The sequence below is a fragment of the Lissotriton vulgaris genome, chromosome 4_1 (genome assembly GCF_964263255.1).
Source record: "Lissotriton vulgaris chromosome 4_1, aLisVul1.2, whole genome shotgun sequence".
NCBI lineage: Eukaryota > Metazoa > Chordata > Amphibia > Caudata > Salamandridae > Lissotriton > Lissotriton vulgaris.
The window spans coordinates 2141286847-2141311584 of record NC_141691.1 but is presented as its reverse complement, the minus strand read 5'-3'; the positions used below and the strand labels follow the sequence as shown (position 1 = coordinate 2141311584).

Below are 24738 nucleotides of genomic sequence, written 5' to 3'. Positions count from 1 at the left end.
TTGGAACACAGCCCTCAGCTGATCAAAATGGTCTTCTGGCTTGAGGGTGTGGGCCAGAATATCGCCACTAACATTGAGGACACCCTTTAGTCCGGCAAGGACACTCCTGATGGTGTCCAGAAACACTTTGGCTGCACTTGAGATACAAAAGCTGAACGGCTTATACCTCCTCAGACCCACATGGGTGGAGAAGGTAGTGATGGCCAAGGACTCGGGGTCCATTAGCATTTGGTGATAGCCAGCTTGCAAGTCCATTTTTGAAAAACATCTGGAGCCATCCACTTGTGCTACAATATCACCGACTGTGGGTGTCAGGTGCCATTCACGTTTGGTAGCCAGGTTGGGTAGGCGCATGTCCACACATTCAAACTGCCCCAGGTTGCTTAGGCTTACATGCCACAACAATTGGGAACACCCATGGAGTTGGGCCGCTCACCTTTTTGATTATATCCACCTTTTCCAGTTTTAGGAATTCCTCTTCCACCTTTGTTCTTAGGTGGAACGTTATGTGTCAATGCTTCAGGGCCACAGGTTGGATTGAGTCGTCGATATGCAGACGTATTCAACGGTTTTTAAGACAGCCTATGCCTTCAAACAATGGTGTGAAGTGAGCCATCAAGTCATCCCCATTTTCTTGGTGTATGTTGAGGGCAAAAGCGATGATCTAAAGGCACTCCACTGTTCGTCAGCTTATAAGCCTCCTGCTGTCTCCTTTGGTCACGTAGATCTTGGTACAAATTGAATGAGATTAATTGGTGATTTCTGTTGTGAAAACCCCGACCAATGGAAGTAGAGAGGTGTATCCATATGCAAATACTTTGGTAGGGGTGTGCCTCAGGGTAGGTGGTGCCGGTAAGGTGAGTATCACGGACTGTAAACAAATAAAATTATTTACTGTATAGTTAATAAAAACTGTTACAATATACAATACAATATAACAAAAAAAGTACTTTCCTGTGCGATCTTTTGTGCAAAAAAGTACAAATTTTAAAACAACCGTTAAATAAAACGATAAAAAGTCAGTTATTCTTGGTTTCCTAAGGATTTCGGAAGCAGATTTTAAATTAGCCAGCGCAAATTGAAGGTTCAAAAAGTTCAAGCTTGTGTTAGATTTTAAGTGAGATTTTTTTTCAAAGTTAATAATATATTTAATTATTCAAAAAATGAATTGTGGATCCGCTGAGTCCATCGCATGTAATATCACTGAGCGGCATGTGAGAATTCCTTTTTCGTTGAACTTTGCCTTTAGTAAGCTCCGATGATCACAATCCAATACTGGACAAATGCAGATCAAGTGGATGATATCTTGTACTGCAGCACCACATAGGTTACAATCTTTAGGGGACCGGTATCCTCCAGCCAGGTTGGTCCGCATTTGTTGGCAGTTTGCCCAGGCGTAGCTTTAGGTATTTTAGTTTTAGATGTGGTGGAAAAGCATAGCTTAAATATGCTGCAGGTGCCGGCCCTTTATAGGATTGTATTATCATCCAGCCGTGTGCACGATGACTTAGAGTTGTTTTGTCTTTGATCAATGAGTGCATGACTTCCTTTTTTACGGTCTGCTTAAATGATGATACTGGTAACTTCCTTTTCCACACTGACGCCATCTCTGTAATTTTCAAGGAAGAGTTTAGGTACTTTGCATACTGGGAATTGTGATTGCTTTGCAGGGCTTCCCAAATAGCAGAGTTAATTTCTATTTCGCGATTGAGCCAGATGTTGTACCAAAATTTGACTGTCTCGTATTTTTTATGCAATATTTGTGACTGCAAACCAAATTCGAGGCGTACCTGTGCAGGTGAAGCGTCACATGGTAAACTGCATACCCGTTTGTATATTCTTGTTTGGATTTTATCTAAGAGCGGAGCACTCCTTCCACTCTGTACCACACTGCCGTAAGCTATCGTTGGGAGTAGCTTGGCTTGATAACTGTGAGGAGGGGAGTGAACAGAGGGCCTTTTAGCTGCTTGGATAAGCTGCAAAATGCATGCAGTAAGGCTGTTCCTTTTTTTTCGATAGCATCGAAGTGCGTGGAGAAGGTGAACCGTCTTTCCAGATGTATCCCCAGGTATTTGTAGCTATCCACTACTTCCAAGTTCTTATTATCAATTGTGAAGTTTAGCTGTTTTATATACGAAGATGCGTTATGATCATGACCTTGGTTTTTGTACTGTTTATTTCCATTAGGTACTGTTTAGTGTATTCAGCCAGTTCATGCATGAGACGTTGCAGTCCTATTTTCGTTTGACTGAGGAGGACAACATCGTCTGCGTAGGGTAGGTGCGTGAGGGGCAATGTTCCTAGCCGTGGAGGATGTGCATTGATCCCATCTAGCCTTGATGACAAATCCGCCATGAATAAATTAAACAAATGAGTAGCCAAGACAGAGCCGTGTTTTAATCCTTCACTGGTTGTGATCTTCCGTGTTAGCCTTTGGCCATTATCACTCTTAACCTGCATCCAGGTGTTAGTGTAGAGGTCCATTATTGGGTTTAGGATCGTATCCGGCAGGCCCTGCTGCTTAAGTTTGGCCCATAATGTTTGTCGGCTAACACGATCGAAGGCCGCCTTGAAGTCCACGAAACATAGATGTAATGCTTGACACTCTTGTAGGCTTTTTTTCAGCTATCAGGCTTATTGCTATGGTGTTTGCCATGGTACCTATGCCACGCGAAACCCTGACTGATTTACGGGGATTTTTTTTGTTATGTATGCGCCAGTGTCAATCAGTGCCTGCACCTGGTGGCCACGGAGGAGTGTGCTACACTTCAGGATGTGCTTTCAGGACTACCCTTCCAGTGGCAATGCATATATCACGTGGACCGCACCCTCGACATCATCACCATCATCATCATTCTTGTCTCCTTCGTCTACTGAGATGTCTGACGCAACCAGTGTATTGACCGGCTTGGGCCTCTGACCTCTCAACGGTGACGAGTAACGACAATGTTTGCCAAGTGGTTCAGTTTGTTGTATGCTGAGCATCGCTTGCCTTGCAGAGGGCGATTTCCTTGGTGAGGGTAAGAGCCTATGCATCCATAACACGTTTCTGGTGCTGGCGTACTCTTACACGTGTCCAGGGCTTTCACCCTGATGGTGTTGACTGGTTCGGGCTTGACCTGTTGCGGCGGCTCGCACTTTGGATAGTTCTTTTGACGTACCCATGGTCAACATGTCGGCCACTGACATTCCCGGGACTTGGAGAATGCTCTCCCTGAGCTTGGACGAGGAACAACCCTGCATAAACTGAGGTCTAATCTCATTGTTTTCTCCGTGCAGGGTACAGGTGCTTGCCAGCTCTCTCAGGCGGTGTAAAAAGAGTCCACTGATTCCTCAGGCAACTGTCTGGGCTGATACAGTAGAAAACATTGATAGGATTTGCTAGGGGCTGTTAGTGCCATACATGCAAGGGGGACCGCCTTCTGCTATTGGATTTCCCAATTTGTGTATCACTGGCCCTCCCAGGTGCAGAAGCAGATGGGGCGTCTGTCATTGTCAAGGTCTATGGCCGCAAAATAGGTTTTGAGACCCTGCACCTAATGCTTCCATTTTTGCTGCCTGAGCACATGGGGGGGGCATCAACCAGAAATGGCTCCACCGGGGGTTATGGCTGTCATGGTGGTCACACAAGTGAAAGAGCAGATGGGAATATGAAGATTAGCAGCACTAGTCACTTATTCCCTTTGCTGGATATAGAGTTATGGGAGGTATTTATATATTTTTTAACAGAGTTTTATATAGCGTGAACTGGACCCGGTATCAAAGTGCCACATGAGGACACATTCATCTTTGTTAGGCGTGGGGAGATACCGGGCCATATTATCAAGGGTATTCTTATTGCCCTATTAACAAGGCGGCGCTAACATGCATTAGCGCATGTTAGCAGCCGAATTTCTAACGCTACGCATCTTAGCGATATACATCGCTAATGAGATGCAAAGTAGGCGTGCCATCCCGAAACAATATGAGAAAGGTCGCTAACACAACATTGCGGTATTTACACTGGGGCCCTGCAACCGCGCAGCTATGAAAAAAGTCCCGCTAACCGCAGTTTTCGCCAGATTATAACACCTCAAAAAAATCTGATTTAGCCATCTCGTCAATGGGAGGTGATTTGTCAGGCTAAATCCACCATGGCGTTTTATCAAGCATTTCCGTATCGCTGAGGTTTTATAGCTGGATTTACAGCAATATTCACGCATTTCGCCGCTATCGCTGGATTTTTTATCGCCTAGGAGATAAGCGGTGATGATAACGCGCTAACTCAGTGATGGAATCCAGCGATAGCTTGCGATAAGTAAAACAGCGCTGAGTTCGCTTTGCGATATTTATGTCAATTTCGTGATAATAAGCCCCTTATTGATCTGCCCAGAATCACAGAATGCTCAGCATCATTGCTAAGACTCAAACCCGGTTCCCCAGATTCGAGGTCGACCGCCCAAGCTGTTAGGCCAACTCCTCTCTTATTGTCTCTTATTACACATGGTGAGCACCAAAATCAGACCAAGATGTCACCCAGCAAGTCCCACATGTACAGCAAGGCGTCGCTGCACGTGTGTATGTCCGAAGGTATAAGCAGAGGTCACCAACCTTGGGCAGCTTAGGAACACTGTTGGTGCGAAGGGGAAGAAAACGCCATCAAAAACGGCTTCTGCAATGGGAGGAGGAAGCTCAACCTACCACAGAATAATGAAAAATCAGCCACGCCCCCTTTTTTTCCACCTGGAGAGGGGGGATGAAGACTGGATGGGGCCGAAGCAGTTATTCAGGCCATCGAGGATGAATCTGCTGGAGCAGCAGGCCGGCCTCTGGGATGGGCGAAGCAAGCCCCCTGCGTCACCAGTACGTCACTTTTTGTGTAGTACTGGTGGCGTATTTTCCTGCTTCATATTTACAATGACAGGAAAAGCCACCCTTTGTGGCTCTTCCCGCTCTTGTAAATACGTCCCCTTTACATGCAGCTCTTTGTGTGAAAGGGGTGTGTTCCCTGGCTGTTGCTGTGGGTGTTCCCACGCAACACCCATGGAACAAGACACATCTCCAGATTTACGAGGAATCGTAAATCTGGAAATGCGTTTGAATGCTACGCCACCCCGAATAGAGTCGAAATGTTTCATTTCTCCTAGTTTTTCCTCTATCAATGTGTGCTGCATTCTACAGCATGCATTGGAAGAGGAAAGTGTCTGTAGTGATTGTTTGTGTGCAGGAAGGGGGCCCTCCCTGCACAAAAACAATCTCCCCATGACACAGGCATCTTTGCACCACGGTGCAAGGGTGCCTGCACCGGCGCATGGCTGCAGTTTGTGCGCCAGTGCTGGGGGAAGCCCAGAGATGCCACATATTCTTGTCAATATGTCGCATACCCGTGCTTCGGAAGTGACGCAGCGTGCAGGTCTGCGGCACTTCCTCGTAAATCTGCCCCTCTGTCCCTACGTCACAAGTCATGACTAACGGGACTCACTCAGAAGGGGTTGCACACGGAACACTCCTGCGAAGGAAGTGGACATGGGTTAAACCACTTCCTCCAACATAACAGCTCACACAGATGTGTAAAATTTAGTAGCCAGGATTTCACTTTGTGCAGTTTAGCCACTAAAAAGGGATTTTCGGGAGTGCAATATTGATGAAAAAGGGGTAATTTACGCTATTTTTCTATTTAATAGCCTTCATAATGATGGTGATAACGCCTGGGCCCTGCCTCTGATTGACAGGTCCAGTTTCACAATGATGGTGATAACGCCTGGGCCCTGACCCTGATTGACATGTCCAGTTTCACAATGATGGTGATAACGCCTGGGCCCTGACCCTGATTGACAGGTCCAGTTTCACAATGATGGTGATAACGCCTGGGCCCTGACCCTGATTGACAGGTCCAGTTTCACAATGATGGTGATAACGCCTGGGCCCTGACCCTGATTGACAGGTCCAGTTTCACAATGATGGTGATAAAGCCTGGGCCCTGACTCTGATTGACAGGTCCAGTTTCACAATGATAGTGATAACGCCTGGGCCCTGCCTCTGATTGACAAGTCCAGTTTCACAATGATGGTGATAAAGCCTGGGCCCTGACTCTGATTGACAGGTCCAGTTTCACAATGATGGTGATAACGCCTGGGCCCTGACCCTGATTGACAGGTCCAGTTTCACAATGATGGTGATAAAGCCTGGGCCCTGACTCTGATTGACAGGTCCAGTTTCACAATGATAGTGATAACGCCTGGGCCCTGCCTCTGATTGACAAGTCCAGTTTCACAATGATGGTGATAAAGCCTGGGCCCTGACTCTGATTGACAGGTCCAGTTTCACAATGATAGTGATAACGCCTGGGCCCTGCCTCTGATTGACAAGTCCAGTTTCACAATGATGGTGATAACGCCTGGGCCCTGCCTCTGATTGACAGGTCCAGTTTCACAATGATGGTGATAAAGCCTGGGCCCTGACTCTGATTGACAGGTCCAGTTTCACAATGATAGTGATAACGCCTGGGCCCTGACTCTGATTGGCAGGTCCAGTTTCACAATGATAGTGATAACGCCTGGGCCCTGCCTCTGATTGACAAGTCCAGTTTCACAATGATGGTGATAAAGCCTGGGCCCTGACTCTGATTGACAGGTCCAGTTTCACAATGATAGTGATAACGCCTGGGCCCTGACTCTGATTGGCAGGTCAGGTCCTGCTTCACAATGATGGTGAAAGGTGCTCTACGGATGAAACACGACTAGAGTGCGTCAGGGGCTGATATATACAGATATCCACATATGTGATGCCCGAACCACGGACTGGCATGCGGCGGCCCAGGGGTTAAAGGCCTTTGATGGATTGAAAAGCGCCGCGGAGCTGCATACAGAGGTGTGCAGGCGCTAGAGTGAGAGTGAGAGTGCAGCCATGGTGTGGACTCTTGGCGCCCTCGAGCGGCCCCCAGCGGTACTGCGCCTTGTGAGGGCGGTGCCCGGCAAAGCTCTTTCTAGACCCGACGTCTGTCCGCACTTGCAGGAGCAGACAGACAGACGGACGGGGCTGAAGGCGGCTGCAGCAGGTGAGCTGTGTGCAGGGAGTGTCCCTGTCCCCGGGCTGCACTTACACTCAGCGCTCTGGGGGTCAAGCCTCAGACAGATATTGTGAGGGCTGCCACCCTCAGGGAGAAGGCATGGCTCTGGTGTGTGTGTCTGGCACGTGTGTGTATGACTGGCACCAGTGTGTGTCACTGCCCCTGGGCTGCACTCACCCTCGGGCGTTGTAAAGGAAGCCTCAGACAGATATTGCGAGGTCTGCCACTTTCAGGGAGAAGGCAGGGCTCGGGGGTGTGTGTCTGGCACGTGTGTGTATGACTGGCACCAGTGTGTGTCACTGCCCCTGGGCTGCACTCACCCTCGGGCGTTGTAAAGGAAGCCTCAGACAGATATTGTGAGCTCTGCCACCCTCAGGGAGAAGGCATGGCTCTGGTGTGTGTGTCTGGCACTTGTGTGTGTGTCTGGCTCGTGTGTGTCTGACTGTCTCTGGTGTGTGTCACTGCCCCCGGTCTGCACTTACCCTCATCGCTCTGGGGGTCAAGCCTCAGACAGATATTGCGAGGTCTGCCACCCTCAGGGAGAAGGCAGGGCTCGGGGGTGTGTGTCTGTCTCTGGTGTGTGTCACTGCCCCCGGGCTGCAATCACACTCAGCGCTCTGGGGGTCAAGCCTCAGACAGATATTGTGAGGCTGCAACAGGGAGAGTGCATGGCTAGGGTGTGTTTGTCTGGCACGTGTGTGTGTGTGTCTGGCACGTGTGTGTGTGGTACTCTGGTGTGTCTGGCACTCTGTAGTGTTTGTGGCTCTCTGGTGTGTGTGTCTGGCTCTGGTGTGTGTCTGGCTCGGGTGTGTGTGTGTATCTGGCACTGACTGGTGTGTGTGTGGTACTCTGGTGTGTCTGGCAGTATGTAGTGTTTGCGGGGTGGCCCTTGGAAGTGGCAGTGTTTGCGTTCTCGCCCTCACACATCATGCAGAGGCCCACGGCACGCACACACCTACTAGGTGACAGTGTGTGCGTGAGGCCTGCGGACATCAATTGTGTGTTTGATTGTCGTGTGTGTAGCTTTGAGCAGCGCCCGGGGCGCTCGCACAGGGCGCCAGGCGGTGTGTGAGGGCTTTAGTGCCACGTGATGGGTGCGTGGTGGTGTCTGAGGCTCGGGGGCTTTGCAGGCTCTGTTTGAGGGGGGGGGGGGGGGGGTCGGTGTTATTGTAGTCGGTGTGATTTGAGGGTGTGGTGCAGGTGAGGCGCAGCCTGTGACACATTGTGAGGGGCTGTGCAGCCATGGGGGTTTCTAGACATGGGACACTTTCAAACCCCAAGTGTTTGTTGGGGCCGCAGGAGCTGTGCACCCAGGGGGTTTGCTTCAGTTTGCGTTGTGTTGTGTGAATATGCCCCGGAGCTGTCTGTGTCGGAGGCTCCCAGAAGCAGCGATCGATGGTGCGTGTGCACGACACCTGGTATGTCATGTATGTGTGTCTTTCGCATTGTGTGCTGTGATTTTGCCTGTGCAGCGCGTCGGAGGAGTCTCCTGGGTGAGGAATGGGTTCAAGCGCCTCTCAGAGTCTGTGAGGGTTTCAATGAACTATTATAGAGTCTCTGACCCTGCGCGCCTCTGGGTGCGGATGTGGCGTGCTGTCAGGAGAGGCTCATGGCCGCGCTGTGTGTGCTGTGTCTGTCAATGACACATATCCATGGCTGTGGAAGCATGCTGGGGCCCTTGCTGTCTGCGCTTTTATTAAAAGACCAGTGACCCCCTCTACATACATGACACATGGCTGCAGCATGAATCGAGTGTGCACAGGCAGCGCGTGCGGGCACTTAAGGAAGGGAAGTACTTCTGTAAATACCACGGAGAGGAGGTGGAATGAACCCTTTAGGAGGCTGGCTCGGTGTGCACTATACCAAAGGAGGGTATAGTGTGCACAGACTCCAGGGGGTCCGCAGAGGCTGTACAGAGGCTCAAGTAGATTATACGAAGGGGCAGATTGACCACCTCTTCACTCAGCGCAGAGAAGCAGACGCAAATGCTGCGCTGAGTGAAGAGGAGAGCGACGAATTTACCGAAAAAGGGCGATCTCCTTCACTTTCTCTAGCGCCGGCACTGAAACAGCTGCTGTGCGCCACAGAGACACCTCTGCACCAGGGTGCAAGGGTGTCTCTGTGGTGCAAGGGTGTTTCCATGGTGCAAGGGTGTCGCTGTGGTGCAAGGGTGTCTGCATGGTGCAAGGGTGTCTCCATGGTGCAAGGGTGTCTCCATGGTGCAATGGTGTCTCCATGGTGCAAGGGTGTCTCTGTGGTGCAAGGGTGTTTCCATGGTGCAAGGGTGTCTCCATGGTGCAAGGATGTCTCCGTGGTGCAAGGGTGTCTGCATGGTGCAAGGGTGTCTCCATGGTGCAAGGGTGTCTCCATGGTGCAATGGTGTCTCCATGGTGCAAGGGTGTCTCTGTGGTGCAAGGGTGTTTCCATGGTGCAAGGGTGTCTCTGTGGTGCAAGGGTGTCTGCATGGTGCAAGGGTGTCTCCATGGTGCAAGGGTGTCTCCATGGTGCAAGGGTGTCTCCATGTGCAAGGGTGTCTCCATGGTGCAAGGGTGTCTCCATGGTGCAAGGGTGTCTCCATGTGCAAGGGTGTCTCCATGGTGCAAGGGTGTCTCGATGTGCAAGGGTGTCTCCATGGTGCAAGGGTGTCTCTGTGGTGCAAGGGTGTCTGCATGGTGCAAGGGTGTCTCCATGGTGCAAGGGTGTCTCCATGTGCAAGGGTGTCTCCATGTGCAAGGGTGTCTCCATGGTGCAAGGGTGTCTCCGTGGTGCAAGGGTGTCTCCATGTGCAAGGGTGTCTCCATGGTGCAAGGGTGTCTCCACGAGCAAGGGTGTCTCCATGTGCAAGGGTGTCTCCGTGGTGCAAGGGTGTCTTCATGGTGCAAGGGTGTCGTCTCCGCGGTGCAAGGGTGTCTTCATGGTGCAAGGGTGTCGTCTCCGTGGTGCAAGGGTGTCTTCATGGTGCAAGGGTGTCGTCTCCGTGGTGCAAGGGTGTCTCCATGTGCAAGGGTGTCTCCATGGTGCAAGGGTGTCTCTGTGGTGCAAGGGTGTCTTCATGGTGCAAGGGTGTCGACTCCGTGGTGCAAGGGTGTCTTCATGGTGCAAGGGTGTCGACTCCGTGGTGCAAGGGTGTCTTCATGGTGCAAGGGTGTCGTCTCCGTGGTGCAAGGGTGTCTTCATGGTGCAAGGGTGTCGTCTCCGCGGTGCAAGGGTGTCTTCATGGTGCAAGGGTGTCGTCTCCGTGGTGCAAGGGTGTCTTCATGGTGCAAGGGTGTCGTCTCCGTGGTGCAAGGGTGTCTCCATGTGCAAGGGTGTCTCCGTGGTGCAAGGGTGTCTCTGTGGTGCAAGGGTGTCTTCATGGTGCAAGGGTGTCGACTCCGTGGTGCAAGGGTGTCTTCATGGTGCAAGGGTGTCGTCTCCGTGGTGCAAGGGTGTCTTCATGGTGCAAGGGTGTCTCCGTGGTGCAAGGATGTCTCCGTGGTGCAAGGGTGTCTCCGTGGTGCAAGGGTGTCTCCGTGGTGCAAGGGTGTCTCCGTGGAGCAAGGGTGTCTGCGTGGTGCAAGGGTGTCTCCGTGGTGCAAGGGCGTCTCTGTGGTGCAAGGGTGTCTCCTTGTTGCAAGGGTGTCTCCGTGGTGCAAGGGTGTCTCCATGGTGCAAGGGTGTCTTCATGGTGCAAGGGTGTCTCCGTGGTGCAAGGGTGTCTCCGTGGTGCAAGGGTGTCTCCGTGGTGCAAGGGTGTCTTCATGGTGCAAGGGTGTCTTCATGGTGCAAGGGTGTCTCCGTGGTGCAAGGGTCTCTCCGTGGTGCAAGAGTCTCTCCGTGGTGCAAGGGTGTCTCCATGGTGCAAGGGTGTCTCCGTGGTGCAAGGGTGTCTCCGTGGTGCAAGGGTGTCTTCATGGTGCAAGGGTGTCTTCATGGTGCAAGGGTGTCTCCGTGGTGCAAGGGTCTCTCCGTGGTGCAAGGGTGTCTTCATGGTGCAAGGGTGTCGTCTCCGTGGTGCAAGGGTGTCTCGTGGTGCAAGGGTCTCTCCGTGGTGCAAGAAACTCTCCGTGGTGCAAGGGTGTCTCCGTGGTGCAAGGGTGTCTTCATGGTGCAAGGGTGTCTTCATGGTGCAAGGGGGTCTCCGTGGTGCAAGGGTCTCTCCGTGGTGCAAGAGTCTCTCCGTGGTGCAAGGGTGTCTCCGTGGTGCAAGGGTGTCTCCGTGGTGCAAGGGTGTCTCCGTGATGCAAGGGTGTCTTCATGGTGCAAGGGTGTCTCCGTGGTGCAAGGGTGTCTCCGTGGTGCAAGGGCGTCTTCATGGTGCAAGGGTGTCTCCGTGGTGCAAGGGTGTCTCCAAGGTGAAAGGGTGTCTTCATGGTGCAAGGGTGTCTTCATGGTGCAAGGGTGTCTCCGTGGTGCAAGGGTCTCTTCATGGTGCAAGGGTGTCTCCGTGGTGCAAGGGTCTCTCCGTGGTGCAAGGGTATCTCCGTGGTGCAAGGGTGTCTCCGTGAGTCTAGCCTAGGTTTAGTACCCTTCGAGTACAAAATTCTATGCATAGACTTCCGTAAAGAAGTTTCCCTCTTTGTACGTGTGCTGTAAACTGCAGCACACGTACAGAGCCGGAAAAGGAAGGAGAAAGGAAAGCATTCCCCTCTTAGCGCCTACTTCAAAAGGGACGCTAAACCCTGTCTACTTTATTTAGTAAATAGGGTTTAGCGTCATAAACCTCGGGTGGTTGGACGGGACCCCCCATGCTTCACCCTTGGTACGCCCCTTTGGCGCTAAGTAATGCAAAGCCTCGCTTACGCTGCTGTCGGTCACTTTCACATTATTTCTGGCCCTAAACAAGTTTAGCTTTGGAAAGTAAATAGGAATAAAAAGATTTTGCCCCAATTTGCATCACTTTTAAAGGAAACAGGGCGTGAAATCTTAGTAAATCGCCCCCTAAATGCTCTCTTTTGTGGTCGTCTGGGTGCGCAGTCAGGCTTATCAGAGGGCAGTGATACACGCTTGTTGTACACACTCAGACAGGAAATGATTGCACACACTCACTGACTAAATACAAGACCAATTGTTTCTAAAAATATCACTTTTTGTATTGTTATTACTTTGAACCAAAGATACTTTGTTGCAGTAAAATACGTTTTTCAAAATCACAGTTCTGAAGTTATCAAAAGTAGACACAGAGCATTTTTCGAACAGTTCAATGTTAGCCTAACACAGGAAAACAATCATGCAATTTCACAGGTAAGTACAAGCTTACAATCCCAGTCTTTAGATTTTGGGACCAAAACTGGGCAAGTGTCAGGTAAGTCTATTGAGAGACTGCACCACCGGCGGCACTGGGGCAGCTGGGTGCAGAGGTCAAACTCGGTCACTGGGCCCAGGGTTAGTCAGAGGAGACAGGAGGCAGGAAAAGAGGTGATCGTTGCAGGTAGGTAATCAGAGTGGGGAGGGGTCAATCTCCAGGGGTTAGGACCAGAACTAGGGGGGCATGAGTCAGCACCAAACATACATCCTCAGCGGCACAGAGGTGCTTGAGTGCAGATCGCCAACACAGCGTTGGGCGCCCAATGAAAATGAATGGACAATGACGATTTCAAAGAAAGCTGCAGGCTCGGACCAGGAAACTGGACGAGGGGAACCAGTGGCTCTGGAGGTAAGTTGTGCTGCTGAGGAACTCAGGAACGCCATTGGTCGAGCTTCCCAAGGCCAGGGGGCTGCAGATGTAGGGTTGTCTTTGGACATTGGACAAGTTTTACCGATGCCGGTCGCGGTTGGTGGACCATTTGTGTTGAGGCGGCAGACGTCGTTGTGGGGTCCAGGAGAGGTCACTTAGGGTGGACTCGAGCTCAGGGCAGCTGGGGAGCCTTCTTAGAACTGGTGGGCCACTTGGATACTGACAGGAGGTATCAGGTGCAGAGGTGGGTCTGGAGGGATGGTTGGGCGGTTCCGCAGGGCCCTGGAGCTCCTATTGTTGGTTTCTTTCCGGGCAGGGCCCCTGCCCTCTGGAGTTCTCGGTCTTTAGGGAAGGCTCGCACTCTTCCCATGGTTGTGGAGGTCGGTGGGCCTGCATGACAAGTCACTTTTTTGGAACAGATTTCTTTGAGGGCTGCAGACAGGCCCGTAGGGCTGGGGCCAAGTCTGTTGTTACCTGGAGTCTTCACTCCTGCACAGCTCTTCGGTCCTTCTTCTTTACGTCAACAGGAATCTGAGGATCAAAATTCATGGCTGCCCTTAAAAACTCAACTTAGGGGTGTTTCGGGTACTGGCAGGTAGAAGCCAATGGGCCATTAGATTTAGGGTGACTACAGCCTTTGTCTTTCCACTCCCTTAATCCTATTGGTTAAAAATCTTAAAACCATAATGGACGATTTTCAAAGAAAGGGGTCGCTTCAGCTATGGTCACGTTAGGGGTGACCCTGGCAGAGAGCAGACTCACCTCTCCTGCTGAATAATTTTCATGCCAATCTTGCAGCCAAAAGTGGGTCTTGGCCAGGGGGGCAGGCATCTCCACTAGCTGGAGAAGCCCTGGCTACCTTAACAAAGCTATGGAAGCCTTTGCGCCTCACTACCCCTGAATGCTGTTCCTGCTTGCAGATAGCTGTCTAGGACCTCCACCCAGAGCAGGCTTTGTTTCTGGCCCAGGAGAGCACAAACCTCCCACATCAGGGGGTCAGAAACATGTCTGGGAGCGGCAGGCTGGTGCAGACCACTCAGCTACATGCTAACGGTTGGTTAGGTTTTCAGGGGGCTCCTCAGAGTTGCTCTTTGAGGGCATTTACGAGTGAATCCAACACCGGCCTCATTGTGGCCTTATTAATCTGAGATGTTTGGCACACACCTCTCGGGATTCTGTAAAGCGATCCTGAAGCTGTGGAACTCGTAGTGGCAAGCTTCCAGCCCATGCACTCAGTATGGCTTCACCATGCACTTATAATGCCTAACAATAGACTAATATTAATATTCAAAACGGGGTGACCCTGTGTCCCTCAGAACCTGGGTAAGTATATATATATAAACAAAATGGTTCTGCTGGGTAAGAAGCGTTAATCATAGATGCTCAAAATGAGTAGCAAGAAATTCAAACACAACCTCTTCTTTAATCTCTGAATCAGGATCTGGCTGGTGACTCCATGTACGTGAGGGGCGTCAGGGGCATTGCTAGGCGATCATGGGCGCCGTAGCTTGTCATCATGTAACACGCACGGAGCGTGAGATGATGAAACACATATCAAGTTGAAAACTTTATGTGTGTGATACAGAGACACGTCGTTTAGTGACTAACGGGTAATTATATGAGAGACTCTGTGTAAGCCGACGGCGGCCAAGGAACTGGCTGGTCACTCCATGGGGTGAGGAAGTGTAGCACATCCACAGTTGAAGTCCAAAATTGTTATAACTGGATGTTGTGATAACATTGTATCAATACTCGCTCTATAGGTGAAGCGAAATCATAGTCATGCAACCATTTTAAGAATTAAAAATAGCCCTAGGATATACATCTCAAATAGGGAAACAGTGTAAAAGTAGGCGAAGTACATCATATAAAATAGTGTTTTAAAGGTGAGTTATGACTCAATGGAGATGATCTTACAGAAAGACATAGAGTAAGGTATCTTTAAAATAGTTAAATCCTTCACAAACCCGGCCAGCCTAGAATGTGAAATACCTCCGTCACAGGAACTGTGCGATGACATCGCAGTGTTCTTCGAAAACAAAATTAGAGACCGCAAAAAAGACTTCCTCAACAATTCACCCCAGCACCCCAGACTCAGGAATTCAAGAAGAACTCAAGGATTTTAAAGAAATCAGCCTTGAAATATCCAGGAAGACAATCCTTTCTTGCAAATCGGGCTCCCCTTTTGACCCACGCCCGCCCAAAATCCTACATTCATTAGTGGACATAGTAAATCCCTTCATTAACCAAATTATCAACACTACATTCAAACTTGCAAAAATCCCTGACCTTTGTAAAAAAGCCGCTGTCAAACCCCTCCAAAAAAAGAAACTCTCAGACCCCACCACTTTCTCCAACCTGAGACCCATCTCCCTCCTCCCCTGTCTGAGTAAAATTGCTGAGAAAATAGTCAACACCCAACTGAATGAGTTTCTGGAAAACTCAAACATCCTACACCCCAAACAATCTGGTTTCAGGCCGGGAGATTCAACAGAGTCAGTACTGCTCTATACCTCCGACACCCTCAAGTTTGCTCTGGACCAAGGCAGGGAGGGGATGTATGACATTACAACGCATGCTTTTACCAAGCATGCCTTTACATCGCAAGTTTTACATCGCATGCTTTTACAACGCATAGTGTTGAGGGGTGCTGGATAGTGAATAGTTTAATTTACAATTCCAACTCCAGTCCCCGTGGATAGTAGGGAAGGTGTTGGATAGTAAATTAAATCTATTCCCTATCCTAGAGCGCCCCCCAGCGCAATGAGTTGTAATGGCATGCGTTGTAATAGTTGCGTCGTAAAGGCTCTGAATGGTAAAAGTTGCGTTGTAAAGGATGTTCCACCCAGGGAGGCAGTGCTGATTCTGTTGGATATTTCCGTGGCCTTCGATACTGTCTCCCATCACATCTTGTTGGATAGATTAAAGCACGTGGGTATAAACAGCAAAGCCCTCACCTGGATAACATCTTTCTTGGAACAAAGAAACCAGATTGTCACACTTGGCAGTTACAAATCTGAGGGTAAACTGCTTTCCTCGGGGGTCCCTCAGGGTTACTCCCTGAGCCCGACCCTTTTCAACCTGTACATGTCTCCTCTTCATTCACTAATTGACTCCTTCAATACTGAATCAATTGCGTATGCTGATGACACTCAATTGATCCTCATCCTAGATAAAAATTCCACCGCAGCAGAAGAAAAATTCCATCTCTGCCTTACCGCAGTTATGAAGTGGATGGAAGCAAACCATCTCCAATGCAACAGCTCAAAAACCGAATACATGCTGTTTGGAAAATCTAATGATTTCAATCCCACCCTGTGGTTGCCCTCAAATTCAGACCCCCGCCCACTACAGTAGACAGCGCAAAAAACCTAGGCATTAAATTCAACCCCACGCTTTCCTTTCACAAACATGCACTTACTGTGGCAGGTATGTGCTTTCAAACCATAAAAACTCTAAGAAAATTCTTCGATTTTCTCCCTCTGCATGCTAGGAAGACCGTGGCAGTGGCACTGGTCCTGTCGCGCTTGGACTACTGCAACAGCTTATATGCAGGAACAAAAAAGACGGTGGTAAAAAGACTGCAAGTAGTCCAGAACTCAGCCGCAAGGCTGGTACTTGGGCTCCCAAAGCGCGCTCCCTCAGCTGTAGCACTAAAGACTCTCCACTGGCTGCCCATCCATAAAAGGATCCTGTTCAAAGTCCTAACCATTACACATAAAGCCATAAACGAAACCGGCCCACAATACCTGAAAGGCAAAATTAGGCCCTACAAAACCAAACGAACACTACGGTCTACTTCAGAAAATCTTCTCACCACCCCTGACTTTAAAATAAAAACCCGTAGAGGAAAAACCTTGGCAGCACTTGGTACTAAGGCCTGGAACATCCTGCCCACACAACTTAGGCATACCCGTAACGAACCCACTTTCAGGAAACTCCTAAAAACTTGGATCTTTGGCACCCCGGACAATCAAATACTGTCACTTTTGCTGCTCGCCCCCCCCCTCTTCTTCTCCCCCTCCCCACTGCATTTACTTCTGCTGATGTCCGAAAGCGCCAATATGCTCCTTGGAGTGAATGTTGCGCTATACAAAAATCCCCATCATTCATTAATTCATTCATTCATTCATTCATTCATTCGTTCGTTCATTCATTCATTCATTCATTCATTCATTCATTCATTCCTTCATTCATTCATCATTCAAACAGAGGGAACTGTGTAGCTCATTGCTTCATGGGCCTGGATTACTTGCTAAGGTGTAGTGATGGAGAGAGACAGGCTGGATTAACAGCCGGTGTGTCTAATAGTGATCTCATAACAGTCCCATCTGCTTTGCTATTACTTCATGTTCGTTGAGTCCCTCGCTGGCTGAGTTAAGTGCATGTATCCACCTGCATTCTTTGAGATTAAGGGATGTGGAGATAGAGCCGCCCCTCGGGTTTTTGTTGATCTTCTCAACCACTCTCCACGTGACGCTTTCTGGTGAATGATTCATTGCGACAAACCAGGGGAGCACCTTGGACTTTGCACCTTATGCGACTCTGATGCTGCAGGATCCTTGATTGAGCCGTTTGCGTAGTCCGTCCAATATAAGGTCTGTTGCAGGGGCAGATGATGATGTAAATGATGTTTGTTCTGTTGCAATTGGGAAGGGCTGGCAATTGATAGGTTCTGTTGTTATGCACTAGTGCAGGGCCTTCCATACCTGAGGGACAAGCTTTACAAGAGCCACATTTGAAATGGCCGAGCAGAGGAGGAAAGCCTAGTAGGTCCCGTAGGCCGGGAGTTTTTTCGGGTTCAAGGAAGGCCTTTACCGCATTGTCTTTCAGGTTCCTACCTCTTTCGAAGGCAAACACAGGGGCTTGGTCAATTTTAATTTCCCAGGCCACCAAATTCCAGTATTTTTTGACAATCTTTTTGATGTCGTCGCTTTTCGAATGGAATGTTGTGACGCACACGATGTTGTCCGCTCCTGCTTCTTTGATTTTGGGTTGTAGGAGTTGGTCCCTTGGAGAGTACCATGCTCTTTTTCTAGCTCGCTTCAAAAGACCTAGTGGGTAGCCACGCTCCCGCAGACTCTTTGTTAGCACATCTGTCTGCGTGAAAAAGTCTTCCCTGCGTGAGCAGTTCCTTCTAAGTCGTAGATATTGGCCATATGGTAAGTTGTCACGTAGGTTGCGTGGATGGTGTGATTCATATTTCAATAACGAGTTTCATTCCGTAGCTTTCCTGAATAAATTGCAGTATATGAGGCTATTGCTCACTTTGAACGTAATGTCAAGGAAATCGATTGTCTTATTGATGAAGTTCATGGTGAACTGGATATCTGTACTTCTTAGATTGAGCCATGTTAAGAATTATTTTTAAAGATCCTCAGAGCCAGACCAGATCATGATGACATCATCAATGTAACGCTTCCAGACCGCAATGCAGTCAATAAAAGGGTTGTTGAGAGAATATAAATGCTCGTCTTCTTAATTGTCCATATAAATATTTGCCAAAGTAGGAGCATAGGTAGCCTCCATTGGAAGTAAAATTGTTGTCTAAATATGAAAAGATTTTTCTTCATACATATGACACCGGCCCTTAGTCACCCATACACATATATCCCATTCATACATACACTTGTTCATACATCCCCAGACTGCCCCCTCACTGACACATATGACTGCCCATTCATAGTGCCCCATGTCGTAGTATTTTTGTTAACCATAGTATCTGGTTCTTTGAGCACTAGGGTTTAAGTCAATGAGGTTGGGTGTGAGGGTGTCTGGTAACTTTGCACGAGTGGCTTGGCCTTCAGTAGCTCACAGTAATTTTCACTGATCAAAAGTAGCTCTTGCTACAGACAAATTTTCAGACCCCTGACACTAAACCAGTGGCGACTGCCACAAACAAAGGGTGGTGTGATTGTGAACTTACAACCCACAAAAAACAGAATTACGCCATAATAATTGTATCTCAAAATGATTGTTTTGGGTACGTCTACGCTCGCTTTGTGTGTTGCAGTGTGCAGGTATGGAAACATAGAAAAATAAAGAAGCATTGGTAAAGCCACTACGTTTCGCCTATGTAAATTCACTTGACTTTGTCAATGTTTTTTTACATATTGTAGAGGAATTGAGCTGCTGTACAACATGGTTTGAAGTGAAAAAAACTTCATGAGATGGACAATGCTGGCCACATCATAACATCTTTTTCTAACGTTTAAGACATGTGCATAGCAGCACAACTGCTATGTGACCTAAAAACGTTGAAAAAAAACAATAGATTTTGCATAGGCAAATCCTATTAGCTTTGCAAATGCTTGTTATAGTTACAAAGAGAACGCATATAACTGTTATCACTGCTCACAGGTTTGATTCTAAACAGTTTCTTTTTGAAAATGTCTCCTTAATTATGGACATTACGATTTATGAATATAAAATACATGTTGTTTTGTTTCTGTGCAGACAGAAAAAAGCATGCTTGCAAAGCACATCTTCACATGCACAAAAACACTGCATGCAACTTAAACAGGAAAACATTTCTCGATGTCATTTTACCGAATTTGCTTTCAGACTTCTAATGGAAAGAAACAATCGGGATATGTACTAGGAAGTGGCGGAGCCTCCTTGGCTTAACACCTCTCTCCGCCACTTCCTTTAACGCAAGGCTGCAACATATTTACAAGAATGTGGCGCAGCCCTGCATTTCCCCCTGCGATGGCGCTAAGCTTAACAACTTAGCGCTAACGCAGGCACCCTTGCACCATAGTGCAAGTGTCTCTGTGTGCAGGGAACGATGTTTATGTGTAGGAAGGATTTTCCTGGTCTTAATTTTGGCGCTGACTCCTATGTACGCCACCCTTGTACATAGGGGGCATCGTCAAATACAATGGGTGTGTTGCGGTAGAATGCCCACCACAACACCCACTGCATGCCCCTTTCACGCTAACCATAGCGTGAAAGGGTGCCTTATGTACAAGGCAGCGTTAAGCCACTTTACATTTCATTGCATAAACACCATTTCATTGATTGAAAGCGGGCATTGAAATGAGTTGTGTGAAACAATTTGAAACATTTTCCTTACCCATTGTTAGAAATGGGGGTCTCTAGTTGCCAGAGGTAGGTACATGTGTCCAAATAGAGGCCATTACTTCTAGTCAGGGTAAGAGGGATACACTTCTAAAAAAATAACTGCTCACCCTCGTGGTAGCTTGGCACGAGCAGACAGGCTTATCTCAGAGGCAGTGTGTAAAGCATTTGTGAACACATACAGTAATAGAGTAAAAACACTACAAATGAACACCACACCAGTATAGAAAAATAAGTAATCTTTACTAGACTTAACACAAGACCAAACAACAACAGATCCAGTTATCAAGGTATCCTCAAAAATAGATTATTCACTCAATTAAGTTTGTAGCAACAAATAACTCCACCTGGACATCGTGACAGATGAAAATCCCAAAGAACAGCGCCAACCGCGAAGTGCACAGCATATGGCATGGAGTCAAGCCGACCCCAAAGAAAAGTACCTTGAAATTGATGAAAGCAAAGACGGTGTAGAGCGTCAAGGAGGTGATGTTTTGTTGGCACTGAGCAGCGTTGGTTCCTGAGACCCCAGGGGAGGTGAAGCCTCGGTTCCTCACTGCCGTGCAGGGGAGGATTAGACGTTGGTTCCATACTGTGTCATGGAGGTGACGTCACAGTGGTGGCAAGGCATTGATTCCTTACGATGCAGCAGTGTCGATGTATCCAGGAGTCACCCCCATCAAGTATCGGCTCCGCATTGCTGAAGCACCGGCATCAGTAAAGTCGGGGCTGCGTTGCGAGTCAAGACGTTGCATCCTCAACGTCATGAGGGGTGTCCTCAGCTCCGGTGAAGGCAGCCACCTCGGTGATGGCTTCTTAGTCCATGCAGCATGGCATAAGCAGGTGTCGGGCCTATGGCGCAAGGGAGGGGGGTGCATCGTGCAATTCACGAGCTGTGCTCACAGCTTCGGTGCAGGTTATGGCGTTGCTCACCGGCGTCGGTGTTGTAATTTCCTTCTGTGGCAGCTTTAACAGGAGTTTCAGATGCAGAGAGACAGAAGAAGCAAAGTCTTTGTGTCCCTGAGACTTCAGAACAGGAGTCAAGATCAATTTCAAGCCCTTGGAGATCTTTTCCTCAAGCAGGTGGCAAGGCAAACAGCAAAGTCCTTTTCTCCTTTCCTTGGCATCAAGTAGCCTGCAGGCCAACTCCAGACAGCAAACAGCACAGGGGCAGTATTCCTCCTCAGCTTCTCCGGCTCTTCTCTTGATTCCCAGAAGTGATCTCAAAGTCTGGGGTCTGCGCCCCTCTTTTTAGACACCAACATCCTTTGTTCTCTGAAGGCAGAGCGTGCCTTTACCTAGTCAAAACCAGTTCTGTCATCACTGGTGCAGCTTCCTGGTAGAAGGTGGAGACAGCATTGTTGAAGGCAGACCAGGCCCATGCAGGTGAAAGCAAATCTTCTCCCACAATTCTAAATGCAGACTAGGTCTATTCAGCCCAGACCTGACTCGCCAGACTTCTGTAGCCACTGCCCCTCTCCAGCCGCTGTCATCTAAAATCCAGACATGCAATACACAAACCTAGCAAAGGCACACTGGATGGTTAGGCAAGAAAATACCTACTTTCTAAAAGTGGTATTTTCAAACACAGAATGTAAAAATCACTCTCACTAAGAGATGCATCTTAACATTCTGAATTCTTGCATACTAAACATTATTTTCCTACATTGTCCCCAGGGCTAGTTATGTTTACAAGATGTTATAAACAAACTCCCCATTCTGTCCTACAGGTAGCCTTGCAAAAGTGAAAAACAAAATTGGCAGTAATTCACTATCAGGACATGCCACACATAACAGGGCTTGTCCTACCTTTCATATTCACTGCACCCTGCTCACAGGGGTACCTTGGGCCTACCATAGGGCTGACTGACATGCAAGAAAAGGGAAGGTTAATGCCTGACAAGTGGGTGCACTTGCCAAGTCGACAGGGCAGCACTGGACTGCGCACAGACTCTGCAATGGCATGCACAAGTTACATTTTACAGGGTGCTTATGTGGCTGGCACAATCAGTGCTTCAGCCCACTAGCAGCATTTGATTTACAGACCCTGGGCACACATAGTGCACTGAATGTGCAAGCTTTGGTATGTTCAACAAGTCCTGACCGCTCGGGTGTTGAATGGTGGAGTGTGTTGTTTGCATTATCTGCAGGAAGTATGAAGAGCATTCATTTGCCTAGGGGAGTAATAGGCGGCTGCACTTCATATTATATGCTCTCAGGCGCATGCTCCTTGATCTCCCTGGGAAGGTGGCAGAAGCAAAAGTGTCTGACCCAGAAAGTCATCAAATGTTGTTGCAAAACATTCAAGAATTCAGAACTAAACTGCTCAGTGTGACGCATTACAACTCTGCCACCTGTGAAGTTAATGTTTCCAAAGCGGCTACAGGCTGTGTCGTCAGAGGTTGAGAAAAGATTCCTGATAAACAAGTGTTTAAGCCATCTTACTGACCACCCGTTCTAGTTCATGGGGTAGAGGGCACACAGACTGTAATACTGCTTCTAGTGCCTGATTCAATGAAAAACAAGAAGGTGTCCGTTGCTCACATTAAGAGCGTTTTATGTTCAATTCTGTTCAACAGACCCCCTTTTGACACCAAAGTGCCTTCAGAGTAGATCCTCTTCGTCTCGCCTTACTCTGGTGGAACTATCCCCGGAAGAGTATAGTGATGGCCGTATCCTGAGTCCCCAACCAGGGGCTGCAAAGCTGACGGTGTCTCCAGCTTTACACCAAGTTCCAGATTCCACAGAGGAACCTGCTGCTGCAATTTCATCAATTCTGCACTCTCACCTACTGCTCGGGTTCACAATGAACCTTGGCATGAGTCGACGCTTTGTGATAATGAATCTGAGTTCCACACAGAGGACTTTTCATCACAATCCACAGTCACTCTATGTCATTGATATTTTCTGCACATCATTAGTTTTGTGACAAGTGCTTGGTACCACTTTGGTCCTATGCTTGGATCACAACAAAAGTGTTTATTTTTAATTACATCCCTGAAAGAACTGTTCAACAAATAGTGATCAAGAACTTCCACTACATCTCTCCTCCCACAGAGCTCGACTCCTAGAAATTGGGTTTCCGGTTGGCAGAGGTGTGCACCTTGTCCAAGCAGGAACCACAATCCTAGTCAGGGTAAGTGTAGTACACACTAAAAGTTTATCTGTGCTCACCCTCTGATAGCTTGGTACAGAGCAGTCAGGCTTAACTAAAGAGGCAATTGTAAAGTATTTGTGCACAAACACACACGCACACACGCACACGCACACACACACACAACCAGTAACACATTTAAAACACCACAAAAGTGTTCCACACAAGTTTAGTCAATATTTATATGAGTAAAATAAGACGTAAATGATAGAAATCAAACATACACAAGTCAAGTTATGAATTTTGCAAGATTAAACAAAAATGCAGTGCTTACAAATCAGTAGCTCCAACAGAGGCTATCTGGACTTGCTTGACTTGGCAAATCCCAGAAGTTCAGTCCGACCGCAATGGAGCAGGGGCCAAATTCAGGAGTCTTGCTGACCCACATCACCGATGCGTCGATATCACCAATAGATGTGCGTCGGGGTGATACGTTGATGTCGAACGGCTGGGAAGTAGGCGATGCATGCAGCACACAATATAAGTGTTGGGGCGAAGCCACGCAGGGCTGGCGATGCATTGGAGTTTGGGAATGATTTGTCATGGATGTCAGTGATGTGGTGTCTGAGACTTGTACAGCAGGGATGATGCGGACACGCTGCATCAGCAAAGTGAGGGCAGCATTGCAAGTTGTGGTCATTCAGAGCTCAGTCGACAAGGGGTGTCCACAGCTTTGGTGCAGGCAGTGTGATACACTGATATGTCAGAGAAATGCTCCAGTTCTGATGGATGTGATGGTGTCCATGTGTTGGTCTCTTCGGCTGCAGCACCAAACGCTCACTTCCAAGGGCCCAGGACTGGCTTTAGTGTCACTTGGCAGAGCAAGATTCACAGCAGAGGAACCCAGGTGCTGAAACCAAGATGCAATTGAAGTTTTTTATATTCCTGATACTTCAGAAACAGGTGGCAAGCCAAAACACACCCTTGGACAGGGGCGGCTGGTCCATAGGGGCGTCGGGGCAGCGGCCCACTAGGCAGATTCAACAAGCAAAACTGCCCACGGACAGCAGGAAATGTAAACAGACGGCAGACGAAATTCGTCTGTTTACATTTCCTGCCTGTGCTGGCAGCTGCTTCACAGATTCAACTGCGCATGAGCACAGTCAGTCGTCATTCCACTACAAACGTGCACCAGGCGAGAGCAGCAGGAGTCCAGCAGACTCCGACTGCGCATCTGCAAGGGGCGCTTTTAATTTCAGCCCCCCGCTCCATTGACATTACATTAGGCATGCTGCGCATGCCTAATGTAGTACAGGAGCCTGAAGATAGGATCCTGCACGGGCGGTGACGTATGGCCGCCCCATGCCCTGTCAACAGGCAGGATACAGTTGAGTAGCTGCCCTTGAGTCACATCCAGTCTCATGATTTGCCACTTGCCATGAGAGGACTCGGAGACGGGATGTGCGGCGGGACCGGCAGAGGAGATTCCTCACCCTGGTAAGTTTATTTGTTTGTAAAAATGTAATTAAATACACACCCCCCCCTCGCGCGTACCACCCGGATTCATGCCGGCCGTGACTCTCTACACATTTGTGGTGACTGAAAGGAACACGTCAGAAACATTTTGAAGTTATCTACTCTGCCACCAGATCCATTATTTTAATCCTGCCATAATGTTTTCAAAAATAACTACTGCAGAAGTAATGTGTGCTGTGTTTACACTTCGTGAAGTTCTTGTATTGGAAACGCCGGAGGGTCTTCCTTATCGTGACAGAATCTCAGTGTGATGGATTCAGCGTCCTAGAGAGTGTTCAGTTGAACAAACGTCTAGATGTTTTTACAATGTTTACAGGAATGTTA

The 24738-nt window shown here is 48.6% G+C and overlaps 1 protein-coding gene across 1 annotated transcript in view; it reads left to right on the top strand.

Annotated features, from left to right (window-relative positions):
• Positions 1-6995: 6995 nt before the first annotated feature.
• The window catches only part of LOC147725255 (GTPase IMAP family member 4-like), a 68137-nt gene continuing 50394 nt past the window's right edge, over positions 6996-24738 (top strand). Inside the window, exon 1 of the mRNA XM_086967151.1 lies at positions 6996-7036. The gene's annotated coding sequence lies outside the window, so the exon portion shown is untranslated. The remainder of the gene's footprint in view (positions 7037-24738) is intronic.